Source organism: Arvicola amphibius, chromosome X (assembly GCF_903992535.2).
Source record: "Arvicola amphibius chromosome X, mArvAmp1.2, whole genome shotgun sequence".
NCBI lineage: Eukaryota > Metazoa > Chordata > Mammalia > Rodentia > Cricetidae > Arvicola > Arvicola amphibius.
Genome location: NC_052065.1, coordinates 11,831,446 through 11,843,350, shown reverse-complemented (window position 1 = coordinate 11,843,350; position 11,905 = coordinate 11,831,446). Strand labels below are relative to the sequence as shown.

The 11,905-nt window shown below is 43.9% G+C and overlaps 1 pseudogene; it reads left to right on the top strand.

The window, feature by feature from the left end:
- The first annotated feature begins 10,618 nt into the window (after window positions 1-10,618).
- Window positions 10,619-11,905, top strand: LOC119804956 (annotated as a pseudogene).

The following is an 11,905-nucleotide window of genomic DNA, read 5'->3' as shown; positions in this document are numbered from 1 at the left end:
TCTATGTATCTATGTATGAGTATTATATACTGAGATTTTATAAGCTACATTTACTAAAATAAAATAACTTGAACTAATGTGTGCAGTCTTCCTCACTTCCCATAAGCTTTGTCAGTTAGTTTTGCAACTAGGGAAATGGTGATGTTGGTTTTATTCTTTTGGTCGGTGAGACAGTTACATTTTCTGAGTATAGATAATTCTTTACACTCTGTCTTATCCCAGAGAGAGAAAGAAAGATGGAGGGAGGGGTTTGTTTGTTTGTTTGTTTGTTTGAAACAGGGCTTCTTTGGGTCGCCTTTGCAGTCCTAGAACTAGCTCTTGTAGACCAGGCTGGCCTTGAACTCACAGAGATCTGCCAGCCTCTGCCTCCCGAGTGCTGGGATTAAAGGTGTGAAAGAGGAGTTTCTTAACAGTTGCTGGTGGGGTAGGTTCTAATTTAAAATTGCCCTTATAGGAACAAAGAGCGACTCTGAAAACTCCAAGATGGGAAGGTGCCTGATTATAAGGTACAGCTTATGTGAATGAGAGACAGTGTGAAAGAGCCCAGAGTTCATGAGTTCTGTTGTAGGTCATGATAACAATGAGGACTTTGGGGGGAGTAGAGTGGTTTGTGTTTAAAAAAAAACACTAAAGCTAGGCAATTTGTAGTCATGGAATTTGAGTGCCTTTTAGGAAGATGATTGTAGCTGCTTTGTTGAGTGATGAGAAAAACAAGGATGGATGCGGGAACATGGGTTAAGTGGCCATTGACAATGGTTAAATAAAAGTATAGAAAGGGGCTGAAGAGGGGCTCAGCAGTTAAGACCACTGGCTGCTCTTCCAGAGGACCTGGGTTCAATTCCCAGTACCCACATGGCAGCTCATAACTCTCTAACTCCAGTTTCAGGGAATCTGGCACCCTCGCAAAGATGTACATGCAGACAAAACTCGAATGTGCATAAATTTTTGTAAATAAAAAAGTATAGAATGGTTTGTCTGCATCCTGATAGTTGATGAAACCCTTAGCAATTTTGCAAATGACCGTTTCATAAAATATGTCCAATCCAAAATTTCGTCCCTGTGGCCAATAGTCAAATAACAGTGCAAAATGTCAGCTTGTGCCCCAGTTTCCATGGTAACTACATAGGGTGAAAACATCCATTTTAATACCTGAATGTGGGAAGGTTTTCTCCATGGGTTTTTCCGAATCAGTCTCCTTTGTCCATACTTTTTAATGTGAAGAATTGAGTACAATTGTGGCTCTGTCTCTTCCCTGGGTATTTCCTGTGATGAGAGGCTTCTTTCATTCCCAGATACCATTTCTAAGTGCCAGGCAGGAAGCTTGTGGCTGGCAGTACTCCACTGCCTTTGCTCAAAGGGTCTGGACCTTCCTCTTTTAGGTCAAATTGCTTTGTTTTTATAATGCCGAGTAAAGGCAAAATATTTTGCCCCAGTATTTTTATGTCTCTCAGAGGTACTTATTGTAAGCACCCAGGTTGAAAGAAGTAACTTTTTAGTCTCAGAAGAGTGCCACAATCAGATGGGTGAATCAATGGCAACCTCATGTAATCCTATTCGTAAGGTGGCCATAGATGCCACCACACACTGCCAGAAACTTGGAGTTGGAAGGATGGCACATTTTGCCTTGCCAGGCGCTAACTCTTCTGACACACAGGAGCCTCCTTGAATCCTTTTTTGTAACATCATGTGGCCATCTGCTATTTTGAAAAGGAAGTGATTTTAGAATAAAAAGTTAAAATAGAATAGAAGGTAGCTGAGGCTGGCCTCAAAGTTCATATATGAATTTTTGTGGATGTATACTGTTGCCTTGTTTAAAAATGAAAATGAGCCGGGCGGTGGTGGCGCACGCCTTTAATCCCAGCACTCGGGAGGCAGAGGCAGGCAGATCTCTGTGAGTTCGAGGCCAGCCTGGTCTACAAGAGCTAGTTCCAAGACAGGCTCCAAAGCCACAGAGAAACCCTGTCTCGAAAAACCAAAAAAAAAAAAAAAAAAAAAAAAAAAAAAAGAGAGAAAAATGAAAATGAGCCAAGCAGTGGTGCTGGGATTAAAGGCATGCACCACTGCTCGGCTGGCATATTACTTTTAAAAGTTAACTCTTGTTGCTTTTTACCTATATTGCATTATTTTCAGAAAACGTGATTTGTATGATGCTTTTTTTTTTTTTTTTTTTTTTTTTGCTTTTCCGAGACAGGTCTCCTGTAGCTTGGTCTGGCTTCAGATCTGTTTTGTGGCGAAGGATGACCTTGAACTACTGATCTTTCTGCCTCCACCCTTCAAGTGCAGGCATTGCAAGTTTGCACCGCCACACATGTGTATGATGTTAAGTTTTTAAAAGATACTTTCTTTGTGGCCCAATATGGGATAAATTGGTTTGTGAATGTCCTCATTTATACTTGGAAGGAGTATACATTTTTTGATTGTTGCTTTACTAATTATTTCTTTAATAAATAGCTATAAATCTAAAAAATGAAAATGAGCTGGGCAGTGGTGGTGCATACCTTTAATCCCAGCATACTTATCATTGTCATCATCATCACAGCTTCTCATGTAGACCAGGCTGGGTTTGAACGTACTACGCAACCATAACCAAAGATGCCCCTGAGCTTCTGATCCTCCTGTTCCCACCTTCCCAGTGCTAGGATTATAGGCGTATACCATCATGCCTGGTTTTATGGGGTACTGAAGATGGAACCCAGGGCTTTGTGCATTTTAGGCAAATGCTCTACTGACTGAACCACATCCCTAGCCCTGTTTAATCCTTTTCAAATAATGACACATTTCTGAAAATCTAAAACAGGCATGGAAAAGTTACTGAAGTAAGAAGCAAATTAAAATATTATTCATTTAGAAACCATGTTTTATCTTCAGAATATAACCACTTCTGAAATGATGTAAGCAGAGATGCAGCTGCTTATTAAAGATGCCAAATGGCATCATAATTCACCAAATTTGCCTTTGTGGATTGAAACAAAAATTTAAGAAATTTCCAAGAGTACCCATGAGGCCCTGAGTCATCTGACTGGACTCCACCTATTGTGCCTCTCCTTAAATTGGTGGCTCTCAAGTTTCCTAACCCTGGGACCCGTTAATACAGTTCCTCATGCTGTGATGACCCCTAACCATAAAATTATTTTTGTCGCTACTTCATAACTGTAATTTTGCACTGTTAGGAACCATAATGTAAATATCTGTTTCCAGTGGTCTTAGGCAACGCCTGTGAAAGGGCCACTTGACCCCCCCAAAGGGGTCAAGACCCACAGGTTGAGAACCATTGCCTTAAATGATGGAGGACCAAAAACTACAAAAGTGGTTTTGAGTTCCTTCCTTGGCCACAATATGACCACAATATGGCACTTATCTAATCTGCATTAGCCATAACTCATATCGGACAGGCACAGCTCAGTGGAAGAAAGCTGGAGTCTGTATCCACTCACGTCTAACAGCAAAGGATCCCACAATTTAAGTGGGCTGTGTCTTGCTATTCATGAGGCCACTGGGTAGGGTAGGCTTGTCTTAGTTTTAGCATCTTTTTGGGCAGAAATGTCTCTTTCTGCAGTATTGTTTCCATTCAGTAGATGGACTTTTTGCTCACAGCAGACTCCTCACAAATGGTTGAGCAGGAAGTTTCTGTATATCTTGAGGGAACATATTTTAAAATGAGATGGAAGTGACCCACGACGTTTCAGAAATAATAAAAATGTGTGATGGCCTGGCGTGCACAGGCCTTTAACTGCAGCACTCAGGAGGCAAAGGCTAGGTGGATTTCTGTGCTTTCCGGGCCAGCCTGGTTTATGGAGTAGGTTCCGGGATAGTGAGGGCTACATAGAGAAACCCTATCTCAAAAAAAAAAAAAAAAAAACAAGGCTGGAGAGATGGCTCAGAGGTTAAGAGCACTGGCTGTTCTTCCAGAAGTCTTGAGTTCAACTCCCAGCAACCACATGGTGGCCCACAACCATCTATAATGAGATCTGATGCCTTCTTGTAGCATGCAGGCATGCATACAGACAAAGAGTATACATAATAAATCTTTACCAAAAAAGAAAAACCTAGCATTAAAGCCCTAAAATTGTTGGTCAATGAATGGGTACTGAATTGTAATCAGGAGAAAGACGTCTGGTTTTCCATTTCCTTGTGGGTGACTACAGATAGCAACTGTGCACTACCTTAAAAAGTCACAAGAAGGCTGAAAATGTAGCTCTGTTGGTAGTATTCTTACCTAGCATACATGAGGCTCGTGTCCAATCCTCAGCAACACATTAACATGGCTGGTGCCACCCACCTGTAATCCCAGCCTTTCAAAGGTGGAAGCAAGAGGATAAGAAGCTCAAGGTCATCCTCAGCCACTTAGCAAGTTCAAGCCATGAGTCCTTTCTCAAAAAAAAAAAAAAAGTTATGGCTGGAGATGTAGCTGAGTGGTAGAGCTATTAGCATACATGAGGTCCTACATTTGTTCAATCTGCAACATCAGCAAATAAATAAACAAACAAATTCAGAACCCATTGAGTTGTTGCATTGGCAGTATGTTAGCGCCAAGGAGATGGTTCAGCAGGTAAAAGTGCTTGCTGTGAAGCAAGCTGACAACATGGGTTCTATCCCTGGAGCCCATAAAGAAGAGAGAAAGATGTGATCCAGCAAGCTGTCCTCTGACCTGCACGCACTGCTGTGGAGCTCATCCATGTACACGACGAATACATTAATAAACTTTTTAAAGATTTAAGTTACAGAAAGGATTTTGAATGCTTTTATTAAAAAATGGAATGTTTAATAAAATACATAATTTTAAGCTGATGTCATCACTTAATACACATATAGAAACATCACATGGTACGCCATTAATTTATACAATTTTGTGGTTTGGGGTGTTTATGAATTGCATGCTCATGGGTTCAATCGCCAGTACCAAAGATGAATACATTTAATTAGCTGAAAAAACAAACTAGATTGTGGTGATGGACACGCACCTCTGTGAATAGGGCTGGTCATTATTGACTTGCATGCTTTAGACGAGTGAACTGTATTTCAATAAAGCTGGTAACAAAACACCTGATTAGCTGAGAGAGGGAAGTGGAGCCTCTGTCGGATATTTCTGAGCCTTTAGAGTCCCAATTATCCATGAATGCCAGAGGAGAAATAATGACAGTCTTCCTCAAAGGGGGCTTTGAAGGGCCACCACAGCCAGACCCCTGGAAACTTTAGCAAGTTTCCCAGCACCTCTGAAGCTGCCAGGAGAGTTCCCTGGGCCCCGGCATTTCGTTTCTGCATGGAAGACCCTCTTGCTTGCACCCAGATTCACAGGCCTAGTGGAGGATCCACCCCCCTGCCCCAGACACTTTTGAGGAAAAGTCTATTATGTTAGCTCTGGCTGTCTTAAAACTCACTCTGTAGACCAGGCTGGCCTCGAACTCACAGAGATCCACCTGCCTCTGCCTCCTGAGTGCTGGGATAAAAGGAGTGCGCTACCACACCAGGCCTCAGCACACCAGGAATGCACTACCATCCCTCTGCTTTTCAAGCTGTGGATTAAGCTCATCAATGATAAGCCCCTGGAAAAGTAGAAAATCCTTTAGAACCAACCCAATCCATTGGCATTCTACGTTCCTGGTTAGGTCTATGTTCACCAAAGAACCTTGTCATCTAACACTGCAGATGCAGGCAGCTACAGTGAAGCTCTCACACTGTGGACCCTGTGGTCACGGGAAAGAAGTACAGAGAGGCCCAGGCTCCATCCCAGACCTACTGAGTGCTCAGTCATGCCTGTATGGATTCACTCGATGAGAGGCTGCCTGTTCGTAGCAACAGACAAGGAATGTGGCCACCCCTTTGGATGGAGGTTCTTAGCTGACAATATTCTTTCCATGTGTCTAAGTCACCAACAGCCTCCACCCTCCATGACGTCAAGGGACAATTCTTAGCCTTGAAACCGATCATTAGCATTTGATAGTTTTCATGTATGTACATATGTATTTTCAAATGTCTCTATGTATGTATGAATGGTGTGTGTGTGTGTGTGTGTGTGTGTGTGTGTGTGTGTGTGTGTGTGTGTGTGTTAGGGATCTCTTATTCAGCACAGAGGTTGACCTGAAACTTAACTGTGTAGCTTCAAATTCATGTAACTCCCCCAAACTCAGCTTCCTGAGTGCTGAAATGAGGTACAGGCCCTGGACCAACACCCCCAGTTTTTACTTCCTTTTGTTGAGCAGTTTTCCTCATGGCTGGAGCAGGTTGCTCTTCTGTTTTTCCCCTTCCATGAGTCACTCTATCTCAGCCAGTTGTTTGCTTTCCTGACCTTTCAGCAGTGGAATGCCCCACATTTTAAGCCTTCAATCTCTTCTATGTCTAACCATCCTATGGTGATCTTATCTAATTCCCTGGCTTCTACCACTCTTTCCCAGGCCTGCATCTCCCCACTTAATCCCAGACCCATAAATCTAAAGGCCTACTTGAGAATTCTCCACTGCTATGTAATTAGCATCTTAACATGTTTAAAATCCAGCTTCCAGTCTTCTAACTTCTGCTTCTCCTCAGCTGCCTCATATTACTTGAACTGAAAACTCCAATAAGGAGCCCACATTGGCTCCTTGCTTTCCTTCACAATAGTTTGCTAATCAATAGGCAAATTCCATTTTATTGATTATACTTCAAATATATATCGAGAAGCCCATGTTTAATATGGAGCTGAGTTTGGAACAGGAGAGATGGCTCAACGATCTCTTGCTGAAGCCAGGCATAGTGGCGCATGCCTTTAATCTCAGGAGGCAGAGGCAGGAGGATCTCTGTGAGTTTGATCCAACTAGGTCTACAGAGTGAGTTCCAGGACAGCCAGGACTACATAGTGAGACTCTGTTGCCGCGGACCGACTCTCTTGGAGATCGAAGACGGAGGAAGAACAGGGGTGAAGGCTAAGGAGAACCCGGGATTTGGCAAATGACAGACAGACACAACTCTAATGAGTTTTGAATCTGCTGCAATTTTACTAAAATTCAAGCATCACTTTTATGAGATTACAGAAGGAAGTTGGCAGACACAAAAGCTTACATATAAAAAAATGATTACAGGCAGTTAATTATTTTTCAGGATGTCTTGTGGTCAGGGCCAGGTGGGCAGAGCTTTTCTTTGAAATTCGTCTCACACCATTAAACACTGCTAACTTTCTCATGGCCCTAAATCATATCTGCCCTCAAGGTAACTCACTGTTCTTCAGGATTCCACCCCCAGGGCTTGCTCCAATATTGAATGGCTGGCTTCATATTGTCAAGAATAGCCTGCCTTTCTTTCCTATGTAAAATGCACCAGGGGTTTCTCATTCTGGCTAGCCTCTCCATAGATGGTAACTCATGTCACTCCATACGTTTTCCTTCATAATTTATCTATCTTCTATTATCATGAGCTCTTTTTATTCTAGGGTATCCTAGAATAAATTTCTAATCTTACCCAGAGAGCGAGCCGGAGTCTAAATCATAACATTAATGGCCTGAATCAAGGGAGGGGACTGACGCATCAGTTCCTCCGTATTCAAGGAGCCGTTGGGAATGTTTTCTGGTTCCTTGAACAGATTAAGTTTTTTGCAAGAGAAAAATAGGACAGAAGAAGAAAATAGCAGAGCCAATGCAAAGAACCATCGCCAGGAACAAAGTGAACAAGGTCGTTGAGGCTGATCAGGCACCACAACTCGAGTAAACTACCAGGGAGCCGTGGGGGGGGGGGCAAGCTCCGGGAAGCATGAGCCCCTCATTTTGAAACGGCCACCACCTGAGAGGCATTTTGTCACACAGGCAGGACAGCCGTGGATGTGGCACTCTGTCTCTCAAATAAGGAAAATACTTGCTGCTCTTCTAGAAGCCCCAAGTTTGGTTTCTAGAGCCCACAATCATCTATAGCTCCTTGCTAACTAAATCACCGCCACCACTCTCATATACCCTGCTATGGACTGGAACCAGTCAGACTGGCCTCCTTGCTGTGCCTCGGCTGTGCCAGGCACACACCTACCGCATGACCTTTGCACTAGCTGTTGCTTTGGCTTGGAATGCTCTTACTCCAGAATTCTAATGAGTTGACTTACCTCTCACAAGTCCTAGCTCAATGAATGTTGCCGCCTTTTGCTTTCTCTGGCCATTTCCTGTATCACCTACTACATTTTCTAATGTATTTCAAAGAGCTTATTCACCATCTAAATGTAATGCCTTCATCACTAATACTTTTTTCTTTTTTTTTTTTTTCTTTTTTAGTTTTTCGAGACAGGGTTTCTCTGCAGCTTTTTTTAGAGCCTGTCCTGGAACTAGCTCTTGTAGACCAGGCTGGCCTCGAACTCACAGAGATCCGCCTGCCTCTGCCTCCCGAGTGCTGGGATTAAAGGCGTGCGCCACCACCGCCCGGCTCTTCGTCACTAATACTGATGATTCCCTGTCTCTTTCACTAAATTGTAAACTCTGTGGCTCAGAGATTTGCCTCTTTGGCTCCCAATTCATTCCTATCTCCTATACTAGTTTCTAATATACAGAAAACACCCAAGAAATGAGTGTTGCCAGGCCGTGGTGGTAGGCAAAACAATTCGAAAGAATGGAGACTTAGAAAAGAGTGGACGTTTTGCTTTTCTTCTTCATGGAGAAACTTTGAGTAAACACACATATTATAGTCTTCGGTCACATATTTCCAAACCAACATAAATTAATTTGCAATTGTTTTATAATCTTACCCTTTCTAATATAGTTACTGTCTAAGTGTTCAAGAGCATTGTCACAGAAATAAATGAAGAACGGCAGAATGAAAATTCCTGAGCCACAAATGGTTCTGTATGCCAATGATACCATCTCTTAGGCGGTGGAGGTTCAAAAGTTCATGGCCAGCCTCGTGTACATAGCAAATTCAAGGCCTGCCTAGAATACTGAGCCCCTGGTTCGTGGTGCCTGCCTTTAATCCCAGCACTGGAGGGGCAGAGAAAAGTGGATCCCTGTGAGTTCAAGCACAGCCTGGTCTACAGAACGAGTACCAGGATAGCCAGGGCTACACAGAGAGACATTGTCTGGAAACAAAACAAAAAAACCCAAACCAAACAAACAAAACCAAATCAAAACAAGCCATTTGTTCATTATTTTACTCACCAGAAACCTCTGCAAATTACTTAATGACGAATGCTGTTGGAAGAAGTTATCAGACTGAAAATGTTTGGTGATTTTTTTTTTCTTTCTTTCTTTCTTTCTTCCTTTCTTTCTTTCTTTCTTTCTTTCTTTCTTTTTCTTTCTTTCTTTCTTTTTTTTTGAATGTGTGGGAGAATCCTGTAACTTAGCTGTTAGTATTCATGAGAGACTTTACTTGGCTATAAGTCAACAAATTTAGAAGCAATTTTTTGAAAATATTTCTTCCTAAATCACACACACACACACACACACACACACACACACACACACACACACACGCACACACAATTTCCTTTTTCTTTTTACTCTTTAGTTTTCTGAAACAGGTCTGGTGTCGCCCAGGTTAGCCATTAATACACTACGTAGCTAAGGATGACCTTGATCCCCCTGCTGCCACCTCCCAAGCACTTGGAGGACGGGCCTGCGACGCTGTGGCTGCTTTTGGGTGGTGCAAAGGAGGGAATCAGGGTCCTTGTACATGCCATGGGCCTTGTAAGCATTCTCACCTGATCTACGTCCCCAGCCCCCAAAACGTTACTTTTCAAGTTATGGGTTTTTTTAATGTTCATGTGAAGTTTTTAAAATCTAATTCAGTGGGTTAATATCAATGTACACAAAGTTGTTGTCAATTACCAGAAAGGATCGTAGAATCTTTTAATTTCCCAAGAAGTCTGGTAGTAGGTAGCAGTCATTCGAGTTCCCTGTCCTCCCCCAACTAGTTCCGGACACCTATAAATCTTTTTTGTATGGTTGTCTGTTTATCTGTTTGTTTGGTCAGTTTTTTGTTTTGTTTTTAAATATTTATTTTATTTATTATGTATACAATATTCTGTCTGTGTGTATGCCTGCTGGTCAGAAGAGGGCACCAGACCTCATTACAGATGGTTGTGAGCCACCATGTGGTTGCTGGGAATTGAACTCAGGACCTTTGGAAGAGCAGGCAATGCTCTTAACCTCTGAGCCATCTCTCCAGCCCCCTGGCTGGTCAGTTTTTCAAGACAGGGTTTCTCTGTGTATTCCTGGCTGTCCTGAAACTCACCATGTAGACCGGTTGGCCTCAAACTCACAGAAATCCGCCTGCCCCTGCCTTCTGAGTACTGGGATTAAAGGTGTGTGCCACTGCCACCTGGCTAACTATAAATCTTGACTATTTATATTGGTTCTAATTTGCCTAACCTAAGCATTTCACAAAAAATGGAGTCATAGCCGGGTAGTGATGACACATGTCTTTAATCCCAGCACTAGGGAGGCAGAGGCAGGTGAATCTCACTGAGTTTGAGGTGAGGCCAGCCTGGTCTACAAAGTGAGTTCCAGGACAGCCAGGGCTATACAGAGAAACCCTGTCTTGTTGGGGGGGGGGGGGAGAGGCGAGCAGGGGGTAGGCAGACATCTTGGGATCCGAGAGTGGCCAGGCAGGTCTTTTGGGGGCTGTTGACTCCAGGTCTGTTCTCAGAGCAATGGGTCACAGAGATTGAGCCGCCACCATGATTGGAGGTTTATTTATCTATAATCACAAGTGGGGGGAGGGGTGCTCATCTCCCAGGTCTACAGTGGATGCCTTTTGGGTCAATGTGGTCCATGCACGGCAGCAGATGCGCAACCCTGTCACAAACATCGCTCGCACCAGCTTCTTCTATGTTAAGCGGTCCGCAGCAGTCACCAAGCAGAATGTCAATGTGGTCTTCGAATTCCTCTATAAGATGTGCGATGGAATGGCTGCTTACTTTGGCAAGATCAGTGAGGAAAACATCAAGAACAATTTTGTACTCATACGAGCTGCTGGATGAGATTCTGGACTTTGGCTACCCACAGAACTCAGAGACAGGTGCACTGAACACACTCAGCAGGGCATCAAGAGTCAGCATCAGGCAAAAGACGAACAATCCCAGATCACCAGCCAACTGACTGGGTAGACTGGCTGGCGGCGGGAAGGCATCAAGTATCGCCGAAATGAAGCCCTCCTAGATGTTCTGCAGAGCGTAAACCTGCTTATGTCCCCACAGGGGCAGGTGCTAGGTGCCCCTGTGTCAGGCCGGGTGGTGATGAAGAGTTAGTTACCTGAGTGGCGTGTCTGAGTGCAAGTTTGCAATGAATGACAAGATTGTCATTGACAAGCAGGGCAAAGGCACAGCTGATGAAACAGGCAAGAGCGGTAAACAATCAATTGCCATTGATGACTGCACCTTCCGCCAGTGTGTGCGACTCAGCAGGTTTGACTCTGAACTTCATCCCGCTTCAGCATCAGCATCAGCTTCATGCCACTTGAGGGAGAGTTTGAACTCAGAAGATACCGTACTACCAAGGACACCATCCTTCCTTTCCGGGTGATCCCATGGGTGCGGGAAGTGGGACGCACCCAACTGGAGGTCAAGGTGGTCATCAGGTCCAACTTCATGCCCTCACTTCTGGCATGAAGATTGAGGTGAGGATCCCAATGCCACTGAAGACGAGCGGGGTGCAGGTGATCTGCATGAAGGGAAAGGCCAAGTACAAGGCCAGCGAGAACGCCATTATGTGGAAGATCAAGCGCAGGGCACGCATGAAGGAATCACAGATCAGCACAGAGACTGAGCTTCTGTCCACCAATGATAAGAAGAAATGGGCTCGACCCCCCGTTCCCCATCTCCATGAACTTTGAGGTGCTATTCATGCCTTCTGACCTCAAGGTGCGCTACTTGAAGGTATTCGAACAGAAGCTGAACTACAGTGACCACAATGTCATCAAATGGGTGCGCTACATTGGCCCAAGTGGCAGGTGCCTAGCTGCCTAG